Raw genomic sequence first — 12,193 nt, forward strand, 5'->3', positions numbered from 1 at the left:
TGAGATACCATATTCTCTTCTTAGTGTCTTTCACATTTTCAGTGTGGCTCTGTTGAAACTAGCTATGTTTCTGGTGCTTGGTAGCCATGTGACTAGTGGCTGCTGTGGTGGACAGTGAATCTCTTAAATATTTTAATTGCTTTTAACTGTGAAAGCAGGTCAACAGGCATTTAGTTCTGATGAAATGTGGGCTATCCCATGGGCTAGTGGAGGGGAGACAGTAGCATACCCGAAGACAGCACTTCACAAGAAGGCTTGGAAGTCCTAAAAGGTGTCATTTCATAATCTTCTGTGGACGTTGCAGAATGCTGTAAGAATGTTGAAGGAATGTTTCTTGTTTGAATTAGTTTAATTGAAAATGAACATGTTTTTAATTTTTTAAATGTGCCTTGAAGAAATTTGGCAGTAGTGGGGTTTGCAGAAAAAGTACTAGTAATTGCTGGTTTTTTCATCATATATCCTTTGATTTAAATCCTAACTTGGCAGTGGAAATAATTCCCTTAAAGATGCAGGTGTATGTGAACATGAAGTAGCTAAATGTCTGAAGGAGAGATTTCATGACAAACAAGACTGACTTGTGGTAACTGTAAAAATTTTTTTTTTTAATTAAATTGTTCTAACTGGAAGGCAAATGGGAGAAGGGCACAGTGGGAACTAAGAATGCTAGTTGGTCTTATCTCTTCTAACTTCCAAGAAAGTACAAGTTTATTATTTTGTTTGTTGGTATATGTCATGTGCTAATGACCCTTATTGTCCTTTAGCTTATGCCAAGTTAAAAACTCAGAAAATCTGCTTGATTCAACATACGTGTTCTGTTTTTCTTTGAGAAAATTGTATGAATTTTATTCCAGTATGAATGACAGCCAACAATGGCTTAAATCTCACTGAGTTACCTCAGACATGCTGGGAACTTAGGCACACCTCAGGGAAATTGTGGTTTGGGTTCCAGACCACTGCAGCAAGGTGGATTTTGCAGTGAAGCGAGCCAAAGGAATTTTTTGGTTTCCCAGCAATGGAAGTTATGCTTACATCATATTGTAGTCTGTTAAGTGTGCAATAGCATTATGTCTGAAAAATAGTATATACTGTAATTGAAAAATACTTTATTGCTAAAAAATATTTTAGCAATACTTTAATAAAAATATTTAGCAATACTTAGCAAAATACTTTATTGCTAAAAAATATTAACCATCATAAAGTCCTAGTTTTTTCACTGGCGGAGGGTCTTGTGTTGATGTCACTGCCTGCTGACTTTTGAGGGTGGTGGTTGCTTAAGGTGGGGTGGCTGTGGCAGTTTGTTAAAATAAGACAACGGTGAAGTTTGCTGCATCATTCGACCCTTTCAGGAATGAGTTCTCCCTAACGCCCAATGGGGCCTGATAGTACTTTGCTGACAGTAGAACTTCTTTTAAAATTGGAGTCGATGCCATGTTACTGATGAGAAAACCAAATCTCCTCTGGGTTAGAGGACTTGTGTGGGGCTACCTAGCTAGTCAGTAAGGGCCTAATTTCAGAGGCACACCAAAGTCTGCTGTAACAGTGCATGTTGTTTAGCATCAGGGCACTTCCTCATGCTGGGCTCCCACAGACAGCATCTTTAGGTGTCCGCAGGTGTGTACCCAGCTTTGACTTCTGTGTCTGGGCTGGTCTTGGGCTCCAGAAGAAGCTGTGATACTGCAGGTCAGATTTACACTGCACCCGGGGCTTACTCCATAGAGCCCTGGCCTTTGCACCTGGATCATGCTGCCCTGGCCTTGGGGTGGCTTGTTTGGCTGTTGGGCGAAGAAGACATCATTATTTCATTCTGAAACATTCACAGGTTCCAGGGATGAAGACATGGACATCTTTGAGAGACCTCATTCAGCTAGAACATTAAGTAATGATCAGCTCAACCTTGGACCTGTAGTTCAGGTCCATCCCTGCAAAATCTGGCTTGAGAGTCCGCATCTCTTACTGTACATTTGGTCCCACTGCCACAATTGACCGAATTCATCAGAAATTCAACACAAATATGCCTACTTCATGCCAGTCACTGTTGTTAGACTCCAAGGATTCCTGACTTGATATGGCATCCTCAGAACCTCCTCTCCCATCATGAATGGGAAACAGAAGGAAAAAACAAACTAAGTGGAGAAATAAGTAAAATAATTGACAGTTTTAGTAAGTGCTATGAAGTAATAACATTTTGAGTGACCTAGGTAGGAACTCTCTGAGGAGGTGTGTTTAAAATGGAGTCCTAAAGGGAGAGAAAGTGCTGGATCATGTAAAGAGTGTGAGGAAAACATTCCAGACAGAAAAGGTTGGACTAAGGCTTTTGAAGGAGCTTGGCATGTTTGAGGCACTGAAGGAAGAGTAGGGAAGGGGGTGGGAGGGCCAGAGTGGGCAGGTACTGTGGGCTGGGCAAAGACCCTGGGTGTTCTTGTGAGAGTTGTCAGAGGTCGGTGGCCAGTGATATGAAAGAAATATTTGTCCTCTGAACTCTGATTTCCCATTTCTCCAGCAAAAAGGTGGAGGACAAAATGGAAGCCACACCTCTGAGCGGGCTGCCTTCCCATGATGGAGAAAACGAGTGTTGACTCATCGTTTTCTTTTGTGCTTGGGAAAGATTCCTGGCATTGCTCCTGGGTTTGCCACTGCAGCTTCTTTACAACTCAGCCTCAAAGATCACTTTTTCGTTTTAAAAATCATCATGTTCTTTGACTCACTATGTCCAGATCTGAGAATGTCTCCGAAGGAGTAATAATGAAGACAAATAAGGATTTATGTAGAAGGATATTTAGAGCATCATTATGATGGTGAAGATTTTGGAAAGAAAAAAAAGAAAAACAAAAAACCCAAGTGTCTCCTAAGAGGAAAATATATTTTTGTGTATTTATGTGATGGAGTATTATGTAGTTATTAGAATAATACCTTTTGAGAATAATGGCTTTCTGTGTGTTCAGTTACATAAAAATTTTTGTAATATAACATGAAATTAAGATAGAATACTAATACATACATAGACACATTCTCAATTTTGAGACATAAAATTAATATAATAATATAATTTATTTACAGTGGAAAAAACTGGGAGTCCCTTCTCTCAAACCCTGCCTCCGCCTTATTAGCAACTAAGTATATGTGATATTCTCAATCCTTTGTTGTTTTTGCAACAATCTTCACAGCCTCTTCACTGGGAGTCAGTCCCATCTCAAGCATCTTTGCTCACCCACAAGACGCAACTCCTCATTGTTAAAGTTTGGTCACGAAATCACAGCAGTTCAGTCCCATCTTCAGGCTCCGCTTCTAGTTCTAGTTCTCTTGCTCTTTCTACCACATTTGCAGTGACTTCTCCATGGGAATCATGACCCCCTCAGAGTCATCAGTGAGGTTTGGAATCAGTTTCTTCCAAAGTTCTGTTCATGTTGATATTCTGAATTCTTCCCATGAATCGAATGTTCTTAAGGGCATCCAGAATGGTGAATCCTTTTCAGAGGGTTTTCAGTTTACTCTGTCCAGATGCACCAGAGGAATTACTATCTATGGCAGCCATAGTCTTACAAAATGTGTTTTGTAAATAGTAAGACTTGAAATTACTTCTAGATGCATGGGCTACAGAATGGATGTGTATCAGCAGGTGTGCAAACCACAGCACTCTCCTTGTACATCTCCATCAGAGCTCGTGGGGGACCAGGTGCATGGTCAATGAGCAGTAATGTTTTGACGGGAATCTTCTGAGCAGTAGGCCTCAACAGCCAGCTTGAAATATTTATTACACCATGTTGTAAACATATGTACTGTCCAGGCTTTGTTGTTCTGTGGGGAGAGCACAGGCAGAGTGGGTTTAGTGTTAATTCTGCAGGTCCCTAGGATTTTCAGCGAGCACAGGCTTCAGCTTAAAGTCAGCAGCTGCATGAGCCCCTGACAAGACAGCCAGCCAGTCGTTTGAAGCTTTGAAGCCAGGCCCTGCCCTTCCCTCTCTAGCTGTGAATGTCCTAGATGGCATCTTCCTCTGCGAGAAGGCTATTTCGTCCACACTGCAAAGCCTTATTAGCATATTGATTGAAATATTGTAAGAATTACCACCATGTGACTCAGAGACAAGAAGTGAGCAAATGCTGTTGGAAAAATGACACCGATAGGCTTGCTAGATGGGGTTGCCATTAATCTTCAGTTTATAAAAAATGCAGTATCTGTAAAATGCAGTAAAACAAGATATGCCTGTATTGCCTTTTTCCATGTATTATATTTACAGGGTCTTCATATTGATACTTTTAAGTCAGATCAGTGTATTTTAATCACTGTATAATAGTAATATTTTACATAAATGTAGTATTTACCTGATCCTCTATTGGTAAATGATTTTTGCTATTGTAAACAGTGTTTTGGTGAGCATCCTTGTATTACCTGTCTCCTGTGCATGTAACAAGCACTTCCTGAGCCTGCGCACCTGGAAGTGAATTGCAGAGTGATTGGGTATATACTGTCTTCAAACTTAAGTTGCTAAATTCTTTCTCAAAGTGAATTAATCAGTTTACAGTCCTGCCAGGATTTCATGAGAGTTTTTCCCTACATCTTTGTAGACCCTAATTGTTGTCATAATCCAAAATTTCAGTCAGTCTTAGGTGTAGAGCCTACTTAATTTTGTTTCTGTCTATATTGTGAAATATTTTCTACAGTTAAAGAATACAGGTAGCATATATGATCTGGCATCACCCAGGAAAGATCTCTAGACCTCAGCCTCGGGGTTCTTTTCCTTTATCCTGGGCTGTTTCTTGAGATTCCATTGTATATAATTAAAAATCACTGGCTTAGATGAAGTCATGTAGGAAATGCTGTTCAGCTACATAGCTGAACTATTAAGTGGAATATTCTCTGCCTAGAAAATTGAATATGCAAAAATTGAATATTCTCTGCCTAGAAAAATCCTTCTCTTTCTAAAGTGTGGTTTGGTTCTCACCTCTGAGAACTTCTTACATTCCTTTGCTTCTGTTAGATGTAACGAGATCATTCTTGGCTATTTCAAATTGTTCATTGATCCCACTGTGTGGTGTTCTAAATGTAAACGTACACAGTCTCAAAACAGGGAAGATAAGGTATAGTTTTGAAGAAGCGTACTCAGTTTGCCTGTTTCATAATAAACCTGCACGAAGGTGCAAGCCCTGGCTGCAGATTCACTTGAGAACAGACCCTGGCCGTGTGCTTACTTGCTCTGATCTTGGCTATCCCTCTGAGATTATGTTTGCTGAACTGTAACATGGGAGCAATAGCCGTACCCCTCTCTAGGATTGGGGGGGCAATTGAATAAGTGTGTTGAATTTGTAGACTAATGCCCATAATGGCACTTACACACCATGTGGTGGTACTGATGGTGATAGTCTGGGTATATAGAGAGAACAGTTGTGAGAGAACATGCTTTAGGGTCATGATGTTGAAGAGTTGGATTCCTGGTTTCTGGTTTAGACCATCAAGGACCAGGTGTTCAACACCCATGGGTTCCCTGCTGAGTACTGTGCAATAGGGTGGGTGTCCTTATACAATTGCTTAATGTATACCTTCTCACAAACTGGGTACCGAAGCTGAAAGAGGCCCTAATTTTATGTTCAAATTAGTTCTACTCTCCCCACATTCTATATTGATTAAAGTCTAGATTTTTCTTTTTTGTTGTGGTAAAATAAATTTCCCATCTTAACTATTTTTTTTAAAGATTTTATTTTATTTATTTGACAGAGACACAGTGAGAGAGGGAACACAAGCAGGGGAGTGGGAGAGGGAGAAGCAGGCCTCCCACTGGCCAGGGAGCCCGATGCGGGGCTCGATGCGGGGCTTGATCCCAGGACCCTGAGATCATGACCAGAGCCGAAGGCAGAGGCTTAACCTACTGAGCCACCCAAGTGCCCCCATCTTAACTGTTTTTAAGTGCACAGTTCAGTGACATTAAATACATGTACATTGTTGAGCAACAGTTACCACCAATCATCCCTATAATTCTTCTTTCTGTAAAGCTGAAACTCTGTACATGTTGAACAAGAACTCCCCATTCTTCCCTCCCTGCCACCCCCTGGCACCCACCATTATGCCTTAGGTCTTCATGATTTTGATTATTCTAAGTACCTCCTGTAAGTGGAACCATACAGTATTTGTCATTTGGGAGTGGCGTATGTCCCTCCCTTTTGCATCATGTCCTCAAGGTTCATCCATGTTGTAGCATTTGTCGGAATTTTCTTCCTTTTTAAGTCTGAATAATAATCTGTTATACATATCCCATATTTCTTATCCATTCATACATTGATTGGATGATTGGAGACTTGGTTACTTCCACGTTTTAGCAGTGCCATAAACACAAGTGTACAAATCTCTTCATGTCTGTGCTTTCAGTTCTTTCAGGTATGTACCAAAAGAGGTAATTGCTGGATCACATGGTAGTTCTGTTTTCAATTTTTTGAGGAATCACTATTGTTTTCCACAGTAGCTATACCATTTATATTCCCACCAAGAGTGCACAAGTGTTCCAGTTCCTCCACACCCTCACACACACTTTTTTTTAATAGTGCCATCCTAATGGGCATGAAGTGTTATCTTAGTTTTGATTTGCATTTCCCTCGTGATTTGAGATGTTTAGCACCTTTTCATGTGCTTATGGCCTAGTTGTGTATCTTCTTTGGAGAAACATCTACTCAAATTCCTTTGTACATTTTTAAATCAGATTGTTTTTTGTATATATTGCTGAATTTTTGGAGTTCTCTGTAAATTCTAGATGTTAATCCCTCATCTGATATGTGATTTACGAATACTTTCTCCTGTTCTGTGGGATGCCTTTTTCCTCTGGAGAGTGCCTTTTGATGTACAAAAGTTTAAAATTTTTTTAAAAACCTGATTTGCCTATTTTTTTATTTGTTACTTGTGCCTTTGGTGTTGTTGCCAAGAAAACATTGTCAAGTCCAGTGTCATGAAGCTTTTGTCCTGTGTTTTCTTCTAAGGTCTTACATTTAGGTCCTTGATCCATTTTTTAGTTAATTTTTCTCTATGGTTTTAGTTAAATATCCAACTATATTTGCATGTGTGTGTCCAGTTTTCTCAGCACCATTTGTAGAAAAGACTGCCCTTTCCCCACTGAATAGTCTTGGCATTTGATCGTGTGCGTAAGAATTTATTTCTGGGATTTCTATCTGGCTTCATTAGTTTATATATCTGTCTTTATGCCAATACCACACTGTTTAGGATACTGTAGTTTTAGATTGGGTTTTGAAATCAGGAAGTGTGAGTCTTCCAGTTTCGTTCTTTTTTTTTTTTTTTTTTTTTCCTTTAAGATGCTTTGGTTATTCAGGGACACTTGAGATTCCATATGAATTTTAGGATGGGTTTTTCTTTATGTATTTTGGATATTAATCCCTTATCAGACATGATTTTCAAATATTCTCCCATTTGGTAGGTAACTTTTTCATCTCGTTGATAGTCAAAATGTTTTTAGTAATGTATTCCTATGTGTGTATTTTAGCTTTTGTTGCCTTTGCTTTTGGTGTTGGGTTTTTCTATTTCTGCAACACTGTTACTAGGATTTTGATATGTGTTGCACTGAATCTGCAGTTTGCTTTGGGTTGTATTGACATTTTAACAGTATTAAGTTCTCCAATCCTTGTAATGTACATGAGATGTATTACCATTTATTTCTGTTGTCTTTAACTTATTTTGTTTCTTAGTTATTTTCTTAGTTTTCATTGCACAAGTCTTTCATTTCTTTGGTTCAGTTAGTTCCTAAGTATTCTTTCTGATGCTTTTCTAGATGGAATAGTTTTTGTAATTTCCTTTTTAGAGTGTTCATTGTGTATAGAAGTGCAACTGATTGTTTTATGTTGACTTTGTATCCTGATACTTAGCTGAATTTATTTATTCTAAGGGAAGTTTTTTGTGGACTCTTTGGGGTTTCAACATATTATCATATCATTTACAAACAGAGATAATTATACTTCTTTTCCAATTTGGATGCCTTTTATTTCTTTTCCTTGACTAACTATTCTTGCTAGAACTTCCATTATGTTGAATCAAAGTGGTAAAAGTGGGCATCCTTATTTTTTTTTCCTTATCTTAAAGGAAAAGCTTTTAGTGTCCCACCATTGAGTATTATGTTTGCTATGTTTTTTTTTATATAAAGCTTTTATTATGTGAAGGTATATTTCCTTTTATTTCTATTTTGCTGAGTGATTTTTATCATGAAATTATGTTGTCAGATACTTCTCCACATCAAGTGAAATCGTCATGTGGTCATGTGGGTTTTTTTTTTCTTTCTTTCATTTTATTGATGTGGCATATAGATTTTTTGTACATTGAGCCATCCTTACATTTCAGGAACAAATCATATGTGGCCATAGTGTGTAATCCTTTCAGTGCAATGTGGAGTTGTGTTTGCTAGTATTTTGTTGAATGTTTTTGTTCAGTTTTTATTTTTGGATCATTCCTCATAAAGGATGTTGGTCTGCAGTTTGCTTGTAGTGCCTTTGGTATCAGGATTATGCCGCTTTCATAGAATGAGTTGAGAAGTATTCCCTGCTCTTTAGTTTTTGGGGAAAGTTTGAGAAGGGTTGGTATTAGCTCTTCTTTAAATGTCTGATAGAGTCCAACCGTGAAGCCATCAGGTTCAGGGCTTTTCTTTGTTGGAAGATTTTTAGTTGTTGATTCAGATTGTGTATTTCTTCGTGATTTAGTCTTGGTAAGTTTTGTGTTTCTAGGAATTCACCTGTTTCATTTAGATTTTTCAATTTTTTTGATGTATAGTTCATAGTACTGTTTCACAATCCATTTTGTTTCTGTAGGGTAGGTAGTACTTGCCCCACATTTGTCACTGATTTTAATAATTGGATCTTCTCTCTTATAGTTCATTTGCCAAAGATTTGTCCATTTTGTTGATCTTTTCAAAGAACCAACTTCTAGTTTTATTGGTTTTTTTTTCTTTTTTTGGTCTCTTATGTTGTTTATCTCTGCTTTTACTTCCCTTCTAGCTTTGGGCTTAGTTTTTTGCTCTTTTAGCTTATTACCTTGTAAAGTTAGGTTGTTGATTTGAGATTTGTGTTTTGATGAAAGCATTTATAGCTATAAATTTCCTTCTTACCACTTTTGTTGTGTTCCACAGTTTGGGTATGTTGTTCTTTCATTTTCATTTGTCTCTAATTATTTCCTATCTTCCTTTGTGCTTTCTACTTTGGTCCATTGGTTGTTTAAAATATGTTGTTTAAAAAAATGTTTGATTTCTACAGTTTTGTGGATTTTCCAGTTTTATTTTTATTATTGACTTCTAGCGCCATCTGTGGTAGTCAGAAAAGATACTTCATGTGATATATATCTTTTTTAATCTATTGAGGCTTGATTTGTGGTCTAACATACAGTCTATCCAAGAAAATGTCCTATGTGCACCTGAGGAGAGTGTGTATTCATTGTTGTTGGGTAAAATGTTTTGTGTATGTCAGATCTGACTGGTTGACATGTTAAGTCTTGTAGTTCCTTCTTTAAATATCTCCTTTTTGGTTTTTCTATCCATTATTGTGAACGGGATATTGAAGTATTGAACTCTTGTAGACTTTTTCTCCTATTCTATCTGTATTTGCTTCATACATTTGTATGGGTCTGTCACTAGGTATGTAAATATTTATAATTTTTCTATTTTGATGTATTGAACCTTATAATTGAGCATTCTTTCTTAGTCTCTTGTAACCTTTTTTGGTTTAAATCTGTTTGTCTGGTGTTAGTATATCTACTCTGCTCTCTTTTGGTTTTTATTTGCATAGAATACATCTTTCTGTCAGTTTACTTTCTTTTTTTTTATATTTTATTTTATTTATTTGACAGAGATCACAAGTAGGCAGAGAGGCAGGCAGAGAGAAGGGTGGGGAGAAGCAGGCTCCCCGCCAGAGAGCCTGATGCGGGGCTCAATCCCAGAACCTTGGGATCATGACCCTGAGCCAAAGGCAGAGGTGTGTTTTTTTGTTTTTTGTTTTTTTTTTGTGGTTTTTTTTTTTTTTTTTTTTTTTTTTGTCAGAATGAGCACAGGCCAACAGAGTGGCAGGCAGAGGCAGAGGGAGAAGCAGGCTTCCTGCTGACCAAGGAGCCCGATATGGGACTCGATCCCAGGATGCTGGGATCATGACCTGAGCGGAAGGCAGCTTCTTAACCAACTGAGCCACCCAGGCATCCCCGAAGGCAGAGGTTTAACTCACTGAGCCACCCAGGTACCCTCTGTCAGTTCACTTTCAACCTGTCTTTGTGTCTTTGTGTCTTGAGTCTTTTGTAGACATCATGTGGGTGGATCATGTGTTTTTATCCATTCTGCCAGCCTCTCTCTCTCTCTCTCTCTCTCTTTTAAGTAGGCTCCATGTCCAGTGTGAAGCCCAGCACAGGCCTTGAACTCACAACCCTACTATCAAGACCTGAGCTGAGATCAAGAGTTGGACACCTAGCTGACTGAGCCACCCAGGCACCCCTAAACTCTGTCTTTTGATTGGAGAGTTTAATCCATTTACATTTAACTACTTATAAGGAGGTACTTCTGTCATTGTGTTGTTTTCTATATGTCTTACAGCTTTTTTTTTTTTTTTGCTTCTCATTTCTTATATTAATGTCTTCTTTTATGTTGATTTTTTTTTTTTTTTTTTTGGTAGTGAGACCTTTAAATCCCTTTCCTTTTTCCTTTTTGTGTATCCTATAGTTTTTTTCTTTGTGGTTCCTATGCCATGGTTACATTTGACATCATAAATTTATAACACTCTAATTTGGATTTATACTAGCTTAATTTCAGTAACATACAAAACCTTTGCTCTTTTACAAGTCTCTACTCACCCCTTTCAGTTGTTGTGACAAGATTAATCTTAATGTAGAAAACAAAATATCAAATTACAAACCAAAGTTATAGTCATACTAATTTTCACAGTAATTATTCTGTTTCTTTAAATGCAGTAATCTTTGAAAGCACATGGAAAGAAGTTATAAACCATTATTACAATGATACCTGCTTTTTAAAAATTTCAGTATCATTAACTTACAGTATTATAGTAGTTTCAGGTGTACAATATAGTAATTTAACACTTCCATACATTACTCAGAGCTCATGATAAGTGTGGTATTAATCCATTTTTTTTACTTTTTAAAAAAAATAACATAATGTGGGGCGCCTGGGTGGCTCAGTGGGTTAAGCTGCTGCCTTCGGCTCAGGTCATGATCTCAGGGTCCTGGGATTGAGTTCTGCATCGGGCTCTCTGCTCAGCGGGGGCCCTGCTTCCCTCTCTCTCTCTGCCTGCCTCTCCGACTACTTGTGATTTCTCTCTGTCAAATAAATAAATAAAATCTTTAAAAAAAAAATAAAAAAATAACATAATGTATTATTTGTTTCAGGAGTACAGGTCTGTGATTCATCAGTCTTACACAATTCATAGTGCTCACAATAGCACATACCCTTCCCAATGTCCATTATTTAATCCACTTTTATCTATTCCATTTTCCCACCTACCTCCCATTGGGCAACCACCAGTATATTCTGTGTTGAAAGAGATTTGTCTTTCTCTGACTTCTTTTGCTAAGCATTATATCCTCTAGTTCCATCCATGTCATTGAAAATGACAAGATTTCATTCTTTTTTATGGCTGAGTAGTATTCCATTGCAATGACACCTGCTTTTGTAATTGCCCACGTGATTACTCTTGTGGAGACGTTCATTTCTCCATGTAGCTCCGGGTTACAGTTGAGTGTCCTTTCATTTCATTATGCAGAACATCCTGGAGCCTGTTTGCAGGTCTACCTAATGGCCACGAACTTCCTCAGCTTTTGTTTGTATGTCCTAATTTCTTCCTCACATTTGAAGGACAGTGTTTGTGGGTATAGGATTTTTAGTATTTTTTTTTTCTTTTTAGCACTTTGAACATATGGGCCCATAGTTTTCTGGCCTCAAAAATTTTTGATGAGACTCTGTTGACTGTCTTACTGAGCATCCTTGAATATGGTGATTGGCTTCTCCCTGCTGCTTTTAAGATTCTCTTTGTCTTTTCATTCTTTCTTTTTTTTTTTTTTTTAAAGGTTTTATTTATTTATTTGAGAGAGAGACATTGAGAGAGAGCATGAGAGGGGAGAAGGTCAGAGGGAGCAGACTCCCCATGGAGCAGGGAGCCTGATACGGGACTTGATCCCAGGACTCTGGGATCATGACCTGAGCTGAAGGCAGTCGCTTAACCAA

At 38.0% G+C, this 12,193-nt stretch overlaps 1 protein-coding gene across 6 annotated transcripts in view; it reads left to right on the forward strand.

The window, feature by feature from the left end:
• Positions 1-12,193, forward strand: part of CPEB1 (cytoplasmic polyadenylation element binding protein 1) — a 96,440-nt gene that overhangs the window by 20,214 nt on the left and 64,033 nt on the right. The gene's annotated exons all lie outside the window — the stretch shown is intronic.

The sequence above is a fragment of the Mustela erminea genome, chromosome 5 (assembly GCF_009829155.1).
Source record: "Mustela erminea isolate mMusErm1 chromosome 5, mMusErm1.Pri, whole genome shotgun sequence".
In the NCBI taxonomy this organism is placed as follows: Eukaryota; Metazoa; Chordata; class Mammalia; order Carnivora; family Mustelidae; genus Mustela; species Mustela erminea.